At 47.6% G+C, this 13,422-nt stretch overlaps 2 pseudogenes; one reads left to right on the top strand and one right to left on the bottom strand.

Moving 5' to 3' along the window:
- The first annotated feature begins 2,537 nt into the window (after nucleotides 1-2,537).
- LOC119309546 lies at nucleotides 2,538-12,146 on the top strand (annotated as a pseudogene).
- A 1,175-nt stretch (nucleotides 12,147-13,321) lies between these two features.
- The window catches only part of LOC119309545, a 1,963-nt pseudogene continuing 1,862 nt past the window's right edge, over nucleotides 13,322-13,422 (bottom strand).

The following is a 13,422-nucleotide window of genomic DNA, read 5'->3' as shown; positions in this document are numbered from 1 at the left end:
TATCTTATACTATCTAAAAGAAACTTAGCGTTCCGTTTCCCTTCTTACGTCGCTCACGATCGTCGTCCGCTGTTTGCTCGCCTCGTCCAGCCGCATATGGGCCAAGCCCCGCAAAAGCCCACATCTCACTCATGGTTTCATCTCCAACAACGCACGCACGTCGCTCCAAAGGTTCTAAAATAAACACACCGCTCAACCTCGATCTGGCTAGGGTAGGTTAGCGTTGGCTCCAACCCACTCCTCAGCCGCCGCTCATCCTCTCTGTCGCTCGACCACCTCCGCCGTTGCCTGCCCTGTTGGGGAACGTTGCAGAAATTTAAAATTTTTCCTACGGTTTCACCAAGATCCATCTATGAGTTCATCTAAGCAACGAGTGATAGGAGAGGGAAGCATCTACATACCACTTGTAGATCGCGTGCGAAAGCATTCAAGGGAACGGGGATGATGGAGTCGTACTCGCCGTGATCCAAATCACCGATGACCAAGTGCTGAACGGACAGCACCTCCGCGTTCAACACACGTACGGAGAGGACGACGTCTCCTCCTTCTTGATCCAGCAAGGGGGAAGGAGAGGTTCAGGAAGAAGGCTCCAGCAGCAGCACGACGGCGTGATGATGGTGGAGAGGTAGTACTCCGACAGGGCTTCGCCAAGCACTCAACGGAGGAGGAGAGGTGTTGGGGAGGGGAGGGGCTGCGCCTTGGATCAGGTGTTCAGCCCTCCCCTCGCCCCTCTATTTATAGGGGAAGGGGGAAGGGGGCCGGCCCCCTCTAGATGAGATCTATAGGGGGGCGGCGGCCACGGAGGGGGGCGCCCCCACTATGGTCCCCCCCCCAACCCTAGGTGCATGGGCCCAAGGGGGGTGCCCAGCCCTCCAGGGGCTGGTTCCCTGCCCCTTGCGGCCCATGAGGCCCTCCGAGAGGGGTGGCCCCTCCCGGTGGACCCCCGGAACCCCTCCGGTGGCCCCGGTACAATACCGATATGCCCCTGAAACTTTTCGGTGTCCGTATGACAACTTCTCATATATAAATCTTCACCTCCGGACCATTCCGGAACTCCTCGTGACGTCCGGGATCTCATCCGGGACTCCGAACAACATTCAGTAATCACATACAAGTCTTCCTAATAACCCTAGCGTCACCGAACCTTAAGTGTGTAGACCCTATAGGTTCGGGAGACATGCAGACATGACCGAGATGGCTCTCCGGTCAATAACCAACAACGGGATCTGGATACCCATGTTGGCTCCCACATGCTCCTCGATGATCTCATCGGATGAACCACGATGTCGAGGATTCAATCAACCCCGTATACAATTCCCTTTGTCAATCGGTACGTTACATGCCCGAGACTCGATCGTCGGTATCCCAATACCTCGTTCAGTCTCGTTACCGGCAAGTCACTTTACTCGTACCGTAATGCATGATCCCGTGACCAAACACTTGGTCACTTTGTGCTCATTATGATGATGCATTACCGAGTGGGCCCAGAGATACCTCTCCGTCATACGGAGTGACAAATCCCAGTCTCAATCCGTGTCAACCCAACAGACACTTTCGGAGATACCTGTAGTGCACCTTTATAGTCACCCAGTTACATTGTGACTTTTGGTACACCCAAAGCACTCCTACAGTATCCAGGAGTTACACGATCTCATGGTCTAAGGAAGAGATACTTGACATTGGAAAAGCTCTAGCAAAACGAACTACACGATCTTGTGCTATGCTTAGGATTGGGTCTTGTCCATCACATCATTCTCCTAATGATGTGATCCTGTTGTCAACGACATCTAATGTCCATAGTCAGGAAACCATGACTATCTGTTGACCAACGAGCTAGTCAACTAGAGGCTTACTAGGGACGTATTTGGTCTAAGTATTCACACGTGTATTACGATTTCCGGATAATACAATTATAGCATGAATAAAAGACAATTATCATGAACAAGGAAATATAATAATAATCCTTTTATTATTGCCTCTAGGGCATATTTCCAACACGCCCTCCTCGGCCTGACCTCACCGCCGCACTTGCCGTCGCGGCTGCTGGTCCACTGAGGCCTACCGCCCCTAGCCCACATCGTGTTGAGCTCTCTGATCTGGCGGCTGCGCCCACACCAGCCTGGTCGGCGTCGTGGAGGTTATCCACGTTGGCGTCACCCCCCACCAGCGGCATCGTGTCCTTCTCGTTACTCCATCGACAATTGCTCCATCATGGTGCGCAAGATATGCGAGTTGTGGCTGGGGCTACATGAGGCGGCCGCAAAGAAACAACGGAACTGGTTTGAGATGCGGCACCAGCCGAACAAGATCCATGGGTAATTGATTAATTAGTAACTGATATAATCAGATGATTTTTGGCAATTGATTGGGAGGCTGCATGGTGTTTCTTAGATGCCTTTTTCCTTATCATCAAAAGAATAGAGTGCCATATCATGATACAAATTCATCCAAACACTTGCGTTTGTACTAAATTTGATTTCTATTTATGCATGATTAACTGCACGGAGAAAATCATGCATATTGCTATCTAGGAAACCATGGCCGTCACAAAAGTGAGTAAAGCAATCATGAGATCAACTTCCGCCACCGTCGACGCCGGAGCCGGAGCCAGCAGATCCATGTCCATGGCGCCTACGCCCGGTTCAGGCAGGCTGTACGAACTCAAGCAGCCGCCGCCGCTGCCTCAGCTTGAGAATGCGGACAGCATGGGGGTTCCTCAACCGGTGGATCGCCAGCGACGAAAAGAAGCCAGATGCGTGGGGGTTGATCTTCCACGCCGACATGTACATCAACGACCCCTATGCGCTGCAGCAACATCACCCGCCGGCCAGCGTCCATGCGGGCCAGCACACCTGGTGGTTCCTCGGCGAGTCCAAGTTCCAAAGTCCATGTGCAACAACCAAGAACAAGCACGGCGACCGCAGCTTCCGAACCAGTGGGTACTGGCCGCTGGAGCAGACCAAGGAGGAGCTTCCCGAAGAGGGCGGGCTTAAGGACAAATTCGGGTTCTATTGCTTCCTGTCCCTGTCCAATAAGCGCAAGACGTCGTGGCTCATGCAGGAGTTCACCAGTGACAGGGACAGAGGTGCCGGCAGGAAGTGTTGGGGAACGTTGCATAAAATAAAAAAATTCCTACGTTCACCAAGATCAATCTATGAGTTCATCTAGCAATGAGAGAGAGGAGTGCATCTACATACCCTTGTAGATCGCGAGCGGAAGCGTTCAAGAGAACGAGGTTAAGGGAGTCGTACTCGTCGTGATCCAAATCACCGGAGATCCCAACGCCGAACGGATGGCACCTCCGCGTTCAACACACATACGGTCAGCGTGACGTCTCCTCCTTCCTGATCCAGCAAGGGGGAAGGAGAGATTGATGAAGATCCAGCAGCACGATGGTGTGGTGGTGGATGCAGCAGGGTTTCGGCAGGGCTTCGCCAAGCGACTACGGGAGGAAGAGGTGTAGCAAGGGGGGAAGGGAGGCGCCAGGTGTCAGGGTGCGGCTGCCCTCCCACCCTCCCTCTTTATATAGGGACCCCAGGGGGGCGCCGACCCTAGGAGATGGGATCTCCTAGGGGGGTGGTGGCCAAGGGGGGAAACTTGCCCCCCAAGGCAAGTGGAGGCACCCCCTCCCCTAGGGTTCCCAACCCTAGGCGCAGAGGGGGGGCCAGGGGGGCGCACCAGCCCACCAGGGGCTGGTTCCCCTCCCACTTCAGCCCATGGGGCCCTCCGGGATGGGTGGACCCACCCGGTGGACCTCCGGGACCCTTCCGATGGTCCCGGTACAATACTGGTGAACCCCGAAACTTTCCCGATGGCCGAAACTCGACTTCCCATATATAATTCTTTACATCCGGACCATTCCGGAACTCCTCGTGACGTCCGGGATCTCATCCGGGACTCCAAACAACTTTCAGTTTGCTGCATACTAATATCTTTACAACCCTAGCATCACCGAACCTTAAGTGTGTAGACCCTACGGGTTCGGGAGACACGCAGACATGACCGAGACTGCTCTCCGGTCAATAACCAACAGAAGGATCTGGAAACCCATGTTGGCTCCCACATGCTCCTCGATGATCTCATCGGATGAACCACAATGTCGAGGATTCAAGCAACCCCGTATACAATTCCCTTTGTCAATCGGTACGTTACTTGCCCGAGATTCGATCGTCGGTATCCCAATACCTCGTTCAATCTCGTTACCGGCAAGTCACTTTACTCGTACCGTAATGCATGATCCTGTGACCAAGACACTTGGTCACTTTGAGCTCATTATGATGATGCATTACCGAGTGGGCCCAGAGATACCTCTCCGTCATACGGAGTGACAAATACCAGTCTCGATCCGTGTCAACCCAACAGACACTTTCGGAGATACCTGTAGTGCACCTTTATAGTCACCCAGTTACGTTGTGACGTTTGATACACCCAAAGAACTCATACGGTGTCTGGGAGTTACACGATCTCATGGTCTAAGGAAAAGATACTTGACATTGGAAAAGCTCTAGCAAACGAACTACACGATCTTGTGCTATGCTTAGGATTGGGTCTTGTCCATCACATCATTCTCCTAATGATGTGATCTCGTTATCAATGACATCTAATGTCCATAGTCAGGAAACCATGACTATCTGTTGATCAACGAGCTAGTCAACTAGAGGCTCACTAGGGATATATTGTGGTCTATGTATTCACACGTGTATTATGATTTCCGGATAATACAATTATAGCAGGAATAAAAGACAATTATCATGAATAAGGAAATATAATAATAATCCTTTTATCATTGCCTCTAGGGCATATTTCCAACAGTGTCCCACTTGCACTAGAGTCAATAATCTAGTTACATTGTGATGAATCGAACACCCATAGAGTTCTCGTGTTGATCATGTTTTGCTCGCGGAAGAGGTTTAGTTAACGGATCTATTATATTCAGATCCGTATGTACTTTGCAAATATCTATGTCTCCATCTTGAACATTTTCATGGATGGAGTTGAAATGATGCTTGATGTGTCTGGTCTTCTTGTGATGCCTGGGCTCCTTGGCAAGGGCAATAGCTCCAGTGTTGTCACAGAAGAGAGTGATCGGCCCCGACACATTGGGTATGACTCCTAGGTCGGTGATGAACTCCTTCATCCATATTGCTTCATGCGCTGCCTCCGAGGCTGCCATGTACTCCACTTCACATGTAGATCCCGCCACGACGCTCCGCTTGCAACTGCACCAGCTTACTGCTCCACGTTTCAACATATACACATATCCGGTTTGTGACTTAGAGTCATCCAGATCTGTGTCGAAGCTAGCATCGATGTAACCCTTTATGACGAGCTCTTCGTCACCTCCATAAACGAGAAACATGTCATTTGTCCTTTTCAGGTACTTCAGGATATTCTTGACCGCTGTCCAGTGTTCCTTGCCGGGATTACTTTGGTACCTTTCTACCAAACTTACGGCAAGGTTTACATCAGGTCTGGTACACAACATGGCATACATAATAGATCCTATGGCTGAGGCATAGGGGATGACACTCATCTCTTCTTTATCTTCTGCTGTGGTCGGGCATTGAGCCGAGCTCAATCTCACACCTTGCAACACAGGCAAGAACCCTTTCTTGGACTGATCCATATTGAACTTCTTCAATATCTTATCAAGGTATGTGCTTTGTAAAAGACCTATGAGGCGTCTCGATCTATCCCTATAGATCTTGATGCCTAATATGTAAGCAGCTTCTCCAAGGTCCTTCATTGAAAAACACTTATTCAAGTAGGCCTTAATGCTGTCCAAAAGTACTATATCATTTCCCATCAAAAGTATGTCATCTACATATAATATGAGAAATGCTACAAAGCTCCCACTCACTTTCCTGTAAACGCAGGCTTCTCCATAAGTCTGCATAAACCCAAACGCTTTGATCATCTCATCAAAGCGAATGGTCCAACTCCGAGATGCTTGCACCAGTCCATAAATGGATCGCTGGAGCTTGCATACCTTGTTAGCATTCTTAGGATCGACAAAACCTTCCGGCTGCATCATATACAGTTCTTCCTTAAGATAGTCGTTAAGGAATGCCGTTTTGACATCCATCTGCCATATCTCATAATCATAGTATGCGGCAATTGCTAACATGATTCGGACGGACTTCAGCTTTGCTATGGGAGAGAAAGTCTCATCGTAGTCAACCCCTTGAACTTGCTGATAACCCTTAGCGACAAGTCGAACTTTATAGATGGTAATATTACCATCCGCGTCTGTCTTCTTCTTAAAGATCCATTTGTTTTCTATCGCTCGCCGATCATCGGGCAAGTCTGTCAAAGTCCATACTTTGTTTTCATACATGGATTCTATCTCGGATTGCATGGCTTCAAGCCATTTGTTGGAATCTGGGCCTGCCATCGCTTCTTCATAGTTCGAAGGTTCACCGTTGTCTAACAACATGATTTCCAGGACATGGTTGCCATACCACTCTGGTGTGGAACGTGTCCTTGTGGACCTACGAAGTTCAGTAGCAACTTGATCCGAAGTACCTTGATCACCATCATTAATTTCCTCTCTAGTCGGTGTAGGCACCACAGGAACATTTTCTTGAGCTGTACTACTTTCCGGTTCAAGAGGTAGTACTTCATCGAGTTCTACTTTCCTCCCACTTACTCCTTTCGAGAGAAACTCTTTTTCCAGAAAGGATCCGTTCTTGGCAACAAAGATCTTGCCTTCGGATCTAAGGTAGAAGGTATACCCAATGATTTCCTTAGGGTATCCTATGAAGACGCATTTTTCCGACTTGGGTTCGAGCTTTTCAGGTTGAAGTTTCTTGACATAAGCATCGCAGCCCCAAACTTTTAGAATCGTTTCTTGACATAGCTTAGGTTTCTTCCCAAACCATAATTCATACGGTGTCGTCTCAACGGATTTAGACGGAGCCCTATTTAAAGTGAATGTAGCTGTCTCTAGAGCGTATCCCCAAAATGATAGCGGTAAATCGGTAAGAGACATCATAGATCGCACCATATCCAATAGAGTGTGATTATGATGTTCGGACACACCGTTACGCTGAGGTGTTCCAGGCGGCGTGAGTTGTGAAACGATTCCACATTTCCTTAAGTGTGTACCAAATTCGCAACTTAAATATTCTCCTCCATGGTCTGATCGTAAGAACTTTATCTTTCAGTCACGTTGATTCTCTACCTCATTATGAAATTCCTTGAACTTTTCAAAGGTCTCAGACTTGTGTTTCATCAAGTAGACATACCCATATCTACTTAAGTCATCAGTGAGAGTGAGAACATAATGATATCCTCCACGAGCCTCAACGCTCATTGGACCGCACACATCAGTATGTATGATTTCCAATAAGTTGGTTGCTCGCTCCATTGTTCCGGAGAAAGGAGTCTTGGTCCTTTTACCCATGAGGCATGGTTCGCATGTGTCAAATGGTTCATAATCGAGAGACTCTAAAAGTCCATCAGCATGGAGCTTCTTCATGGGCTTGACACCAATGTGACCAAGGCGGCAGTGCCACAAGTATGTGGGACTATCATTATCAACTTTACATCTTTTGGTATTCACACTATGAATATGTGTAACATTACGTTCGAGATTCATTAAGAATAAACCATTGACCATCGGGGCATGACCATAAAACACATCTCTCATATAAATAGAACAACCATTATTCTCGGATTTAAATGAGTAGCCATCTCGTATTAAACGAGATCCAAATACAATGTTCATGCTCAAACTTGGCACTAAATAACAATTATTGAGGTTTAAAACTAATCTCGTGGGTAAATGTAGAGGCAGCGTGCCGACGGCGATCACATCGACCTTGGAACCATTCCCGACACGCATCGTCACCTCGTCCTTCGCCAGTCTCTGCTTATTCCGTAGCTCCTGCTGTGAGTTACAAATATGAGCAACGGCATCGGTATCAAATACCCAGGAGTTACTACGAGTACTGGTAAGGTACACATCAATTACATGTATATCACATATACCTTTAGTGTTGCCGGCCTTCTTGTCCCCTAAGTATTTGGGGCAGTTCCACCTCCAGTGACCCTTCCCTTTGCAATAAAAGCACTCAGTCTCAGGCTTGGGTCCATTCTTTGACTTCTTCCCGGCAACTAGCTTACCGGGCGCGGCAACATCCTTGCCGTCCTTCTTGAAGTTCTTCCTACCCTTGCCTTTCTTGAACTTGGTGGTTTTATTGACCATCAACACTTGATGCTCTTTCTTGATTTCTACCTCTGCCGACTTCAGCATTGAAAATACTTCAGGAATAGTTTTCACCATCCCCTGCATATTGTAGTTCATCACAAAGCTCTTGTAGCTCGGTGGGAGCGACTGAAGGATTATATCAATGACCGCCTCGTCCGGGAGGTTAATGTCCAGATGGGACAGGCGATTGTGCAACCCAAACATTTTGAGTATGTGCTCACTGACAGAACTATTTTCCTCCATCTTACAATTATAGAACTTGTCGGAGACTTCATATCTCTCGACCCGGGCGTGAGCTTGGAAAACCATTTTCAGCTCCTCAAACATCTCATATGCTCCATGTTGCTCAAAACGCTTTTGGAGCCCCGGTTCTAAGCTGTAAAGCATGCCGCACTGAACGAGGGAGTAATCATCAGCACGTGACTGCCAAGCGTTCATAACGTCTTGGTTCTCTGGGATGGGTGCTTCACCTAGCGGTCCTTCTAGGACATATGCTTTCTTGGCAGCTATGAGGATGATCCTCGGGTTCTGGACCCAGTCTGTATAGTTGCTGCCATCATCTTTCAGCTTGGTTTTCTCTAGGAACGCGTTGAAGTTCATGTTGACATGAGCGTTGGCCATTTGATCTACAAGACATTTTTGCAAAGATTTTAGACTAAGTTCATGATAATTAAGTTCATCTAATCAAATTATTTAATGAACTCCCACTCAGATTTGACATCCCTCTAGTCATCTAAGTGTTACATGATCCGAGTCGACTAGGCCGTGTCCGATCATCACGTGAGACGGACTAGTCATCATCGGTGAACATCTCCATGTTGATCGTATCTTCCATACGACTCATGTTTGACCTTTCGGTCTCTGTGTTCCGAGGCCATGTCTGTACATGCTAGGCTCGTCAAGTTAACCTAAGTGTTTTTGCATGTGTAAAACTGTCTTACACCCGTTGTATGTGAACGTAGGAATCTATCACACCCGATCATCACGTGGTGCTTCGAAACGACGAACTTTAGCAATGGCGCACAGTTAGGGGGAACACTTTCTTGAAATTATTATGAGGGATCATCTTATTTACTACCATCGTTCTAAGTAAACAAGATGCATAAACATAATAAACATCACATGCAATTAAATGGTAGTGACATGATATGGCCAATATCATATAGCTCCTTTGATCTCCATCTTTGGGGCTCCATGATCATCTTCGTCACCGGCATGACACCATGATCTCCATCATCATGATCTCCATCATCATGTCTCCATGAAGTTGCTCGCCAACTATTACTTCTACTACTATGGCTAACGGTTTAGCAATAAAGTAAAGTAATTACATGGTGTTAAATCATTGACACGCAGGTCATACAATAATTAAGACAACTCCTATGGCTCCTGTCGGTTGTCATATTCATCGACATGCAAGTCGTGATTCCTATTACAAGAACATGATCTCATACATCACAATATATCATTCATCATTCATCACAACTTCTGGCCATATCACATCACAAAGCAATTGCTGCAAAAACAAGTTAGATGTCCTCTAATTGTTGTCGCATCTTTTACGTGGCTGCAATAGGGTTCTAGCAAGAACGTTTTCTTACCTACGAAAAAGCCACAACGTGATTTGTCAACTTCTATTTACCCTTCATAAGGACCCTTTTCATAGAATCCGCTCCAACTGAAGTGGGAGAGACAGACACCCGCTAGCCACCTTATGCAACTAGTGCATCTCAGTTGGTGGAACCTGTCTCACGTAAGCGTACGTGTAAGGTCGGTCCGGTCCGCTTCATCCCACAATACGCTGAAGCAAAATAAGACTAGTAGTGGCAAGAAAGTTGACAATATCTACGCCCACAATAGATTTGTGTTCTACTCGTGCAAAGAGAACTACGCATAGACCTAGCTTTGATACCACTGTTGGGGAATGTTGCATAAAATAAATTTTTTTCTTACGTTCACCAAGATCAATCTATGAGTTCATCTAGCAACGAGAGAGAGGAGTGCATCTACATACCCTTGTAGATCGCGAGCGGAAGCGTTCAAGAGAACGAGGTTGTGGGAGTCGTACTCGTCGTGATCCAAATCATCGGAGATCCCAGCGCCGAACGGACGGCACCTCCGCGTTCAACACATGTACGGTCAGCGTGACGTCTCCTCCTTCTTGATCTAGCAAGGGGGAAGGAGAGGTTGATGAAGATCCAGCAGCACGACGGTGTGGTGGTGGATGCAGCAGGGTTCCGGCAGGGCTTCGCCAAGCGACTACGGGAGGAAGAGGTGTAGCAAGGGGGGAAGGGAGGCGCCAGGTGTTAGGGTGCGGCTGCCCTCCCACCTCCCCTCTTTATATAGGGACCCCAGGGGGGCGCCGGCCCTAGGAGATGGGATCTCCTAGGGGGGGCACCGACCAAGGGGGGAAACTTGCCCCCCAAGGCAAGTGGAGGCGCCCCCTCCCCTAGGGTTCCCAACCCTAGGCGCAGAGGGGGGCCCAGGGGGGCCGCACCAGCCCACCAGGGGCTGGTTCCCCTCCCACTTCAGCCCATGGGGCCCTTCGGGATGGGTGGCCCCACCCGGTGGACCCCCGGGACCCTTCCGGTGGTCCCGGTACAATACTGGTGAACCCAGAAACTTTCCTGATGGCCGAAACTCGACTTCCCATATATAATTCTTTACATCCGGACCATTCCGGAACTCCTCGTGACGTCTGGGATCTCATCCGGGACTCCGAACAACTTTCGGTTTGCTGCATACTAATATCTTTACAACCCTAGCGTCACCGAACCTTAAGTGTCTAGACCCTACAGGTTCGGGAGACACGCAGACATGACCGAGACTGCTCTCCAGTCAATAACCAACATCGGGATCTGGATACCCATGTTGGCTCCCACATGCTCCTCGATGATCTCATCGGATGAACCACGATGTTGAGGATTCAAGCAACCCCGTATACAATTCCCTTTGTCAATCGGTACGTTACTTGCCCGAGATTCGATCGTCGGTATCCCAATACCTCGTTCAATCTCGTTACCGGCAAGTCACTTTACTCGTACCGTAATGCATGATCCCGTGACCATAGACTTGGTCACTTTGAGCTCATTATGATGATGCATTACCAAGTGGGCCCAGAGATACCTCTCCGTCATACGGAGTGACAAATCTTAGTCTCGATCCGTGTCGACCCAACAGACACTTTCGGAGATACCTGTAGTGCACCTTTATAGTCACCCAGTTATGTTGTGACGTTTGATACACCCAAAGCACTCCTACGGTGTCCGGAAGTTACACGATCTCATGGTCTAAGGAAACGATACTTGACATTGGAAAAGCTCTAGCAAACGAACTACACGATCTTGTGCAATGCTTAGGATTGGGTCTTGTCCATCACATCATTCTCCTAATGATGTGATCCCGTTATCAATGACATCTAATGTCCATAGTCAGGAAACCATGACTATCTGTTGATCAACGAGCTAGTCAACTAGAGGCTCACTAGGGACATATTGTGGTCTATGTATTCACACGTGTATTACGATTTCCGGATAATACAATTATAGCATGAATAAAAGACAATTATCATGAACAAGGAAATATAATAATAATCCTTTTATCATTGCCTCTAGGGCATATTTCCAACAGGAAGGGCGTGCCCGCGCTCCCCAAGCTCTATGTCACACCGCGCGCCACCGACGAGGGCCTGGGAGGAGTCTACAGGGAGGACGGCCTCACGGCGGGGAACAAGAAGCATGTCCCGGTAGACTTTTTTGCCGCCGCCGCCGCGCTGATGCCCCCGGGGAGTGTTCGTGTTCTCTAGCAAGATGAATTTGAGCTGCCACAGGCGTCGAATCTGCCACCTTCGCCCCCGCCTCTTCCTCATTATAGCGGCGACGGCCAAAACTTCATGAAGGTATTTGGATGTGGTATGTATGGATCAATAGCATAACCATGTGTCTTCTGTGGCATATTACTTAGGTGTGAGGGGCAGTAGCAGTAAGGGCCTTCGTGGCCTTATGTCCTCCCTTTCCTCTAGCCTCCTGTCACCTCCCTCATGTCCAACGGCTGGAGTACACATGACCAGCTTCCCCCTTCGTGTGGGTGAGGCAATGAGATGAACGGATCCGGCAAGCGCTTGCAGAGAACGAAGCCAACGTTGTCGCGGCCGGCGGAGTCCACGCCATCGTCTACCTCATCTTGTCTACGGCAAAGGAAATCACGCTCAGTTCATTTCTGCACCCATGTTTTTGTTCAAGTCATTTTTGGTTCCCATGTTGATTCGCTTTCCTATTGCTTCTACATTTGTAAATTTATTTATTTATTTCTGAAGTAATAGAGTATGTTTGAGATTGTGTTTTCCTAAAGAATTTCAGTATATGAATGGGTTGTATAGTATCTGTAGTTAATACTGTCCACCATAATTTACACATTTTCATTTGATAATGGAAATAATTGTAGGGAATAGCAAAGCATAAGCTCAAATGGGTTGGTTATTTAACTGGGTTTTCAGTTTTCTCATAGACATCTACAGATTTGGACCAACAAGACATGATGGTCGGCGGGTTATTTAACTATGGTCTTTCTTCTTCATTACCGATTTGTCACCTCTGCAGCTGGGAGCCGTGGACGTCATTGTAAAGGAAATAACTTGCAGAGGGCGTAGAAGGAGATGCCAATGGAAAAGAGATGAGTTGAGTGTGTGTTTGGAGATCCCAACGAAAAATAAATGGAGTGTAGAGTGGTCAAGAGGAGGAATCAAGCCAGTCTTATTTTATTTTATTTTGAACTTGAGCCAGTCCTATATTTGTCACAAGACATGATGGACATTTGGTTGATGCCCATCCCCCCGAAAGGAAAATAAAAATATCTGATTAATGCATTCAGATATTTTTTGTATCGGGCTGAAAGAGTCTTGTTAGGGTACACATTCATCATAATAGAGGTAGAATTTTAATATAATCACAAAGTTGTATAATTATCCAGTGTAACTTTTCTCAATTTATTTTGTACCCCGTAGCAACGCACGGGCATTCACCTATAATAATACAAGAAAGTCGAGAATGTTGCCCTAAAGATATAGGTTGAACACATTCAGCATATACCCCCATTGCAATGCACGGGCAACTAAATCATAGGTAGGAACTGATACAATCACATTCATATTTACAAGCAATAACAAATTAACATGCTAAAATATTTATAACCCGTTGCAACGCACGGGCATT

This window comes from Triticum dicoccoides, chromosome 5B, assembly GCF_002162155.2.
Source record: "Triticum dicoccoides isolate Atlit2015 ecotype Zavitan chromosome 5B, WEW_v2.0, whole genome shotgun sequence".
Lineage (NCBI taxonomy): Eukaryota > Viridiplantae > Streptophyta > Magnoliopsida > Poales > Poaceae > Triticum > Triticum dicoccoides.
The sequence above is the reverse complement of the archived record's forward strand: the minus strand, read 5'-3'. Positions and strand labels throughout refer to the sequence as shown.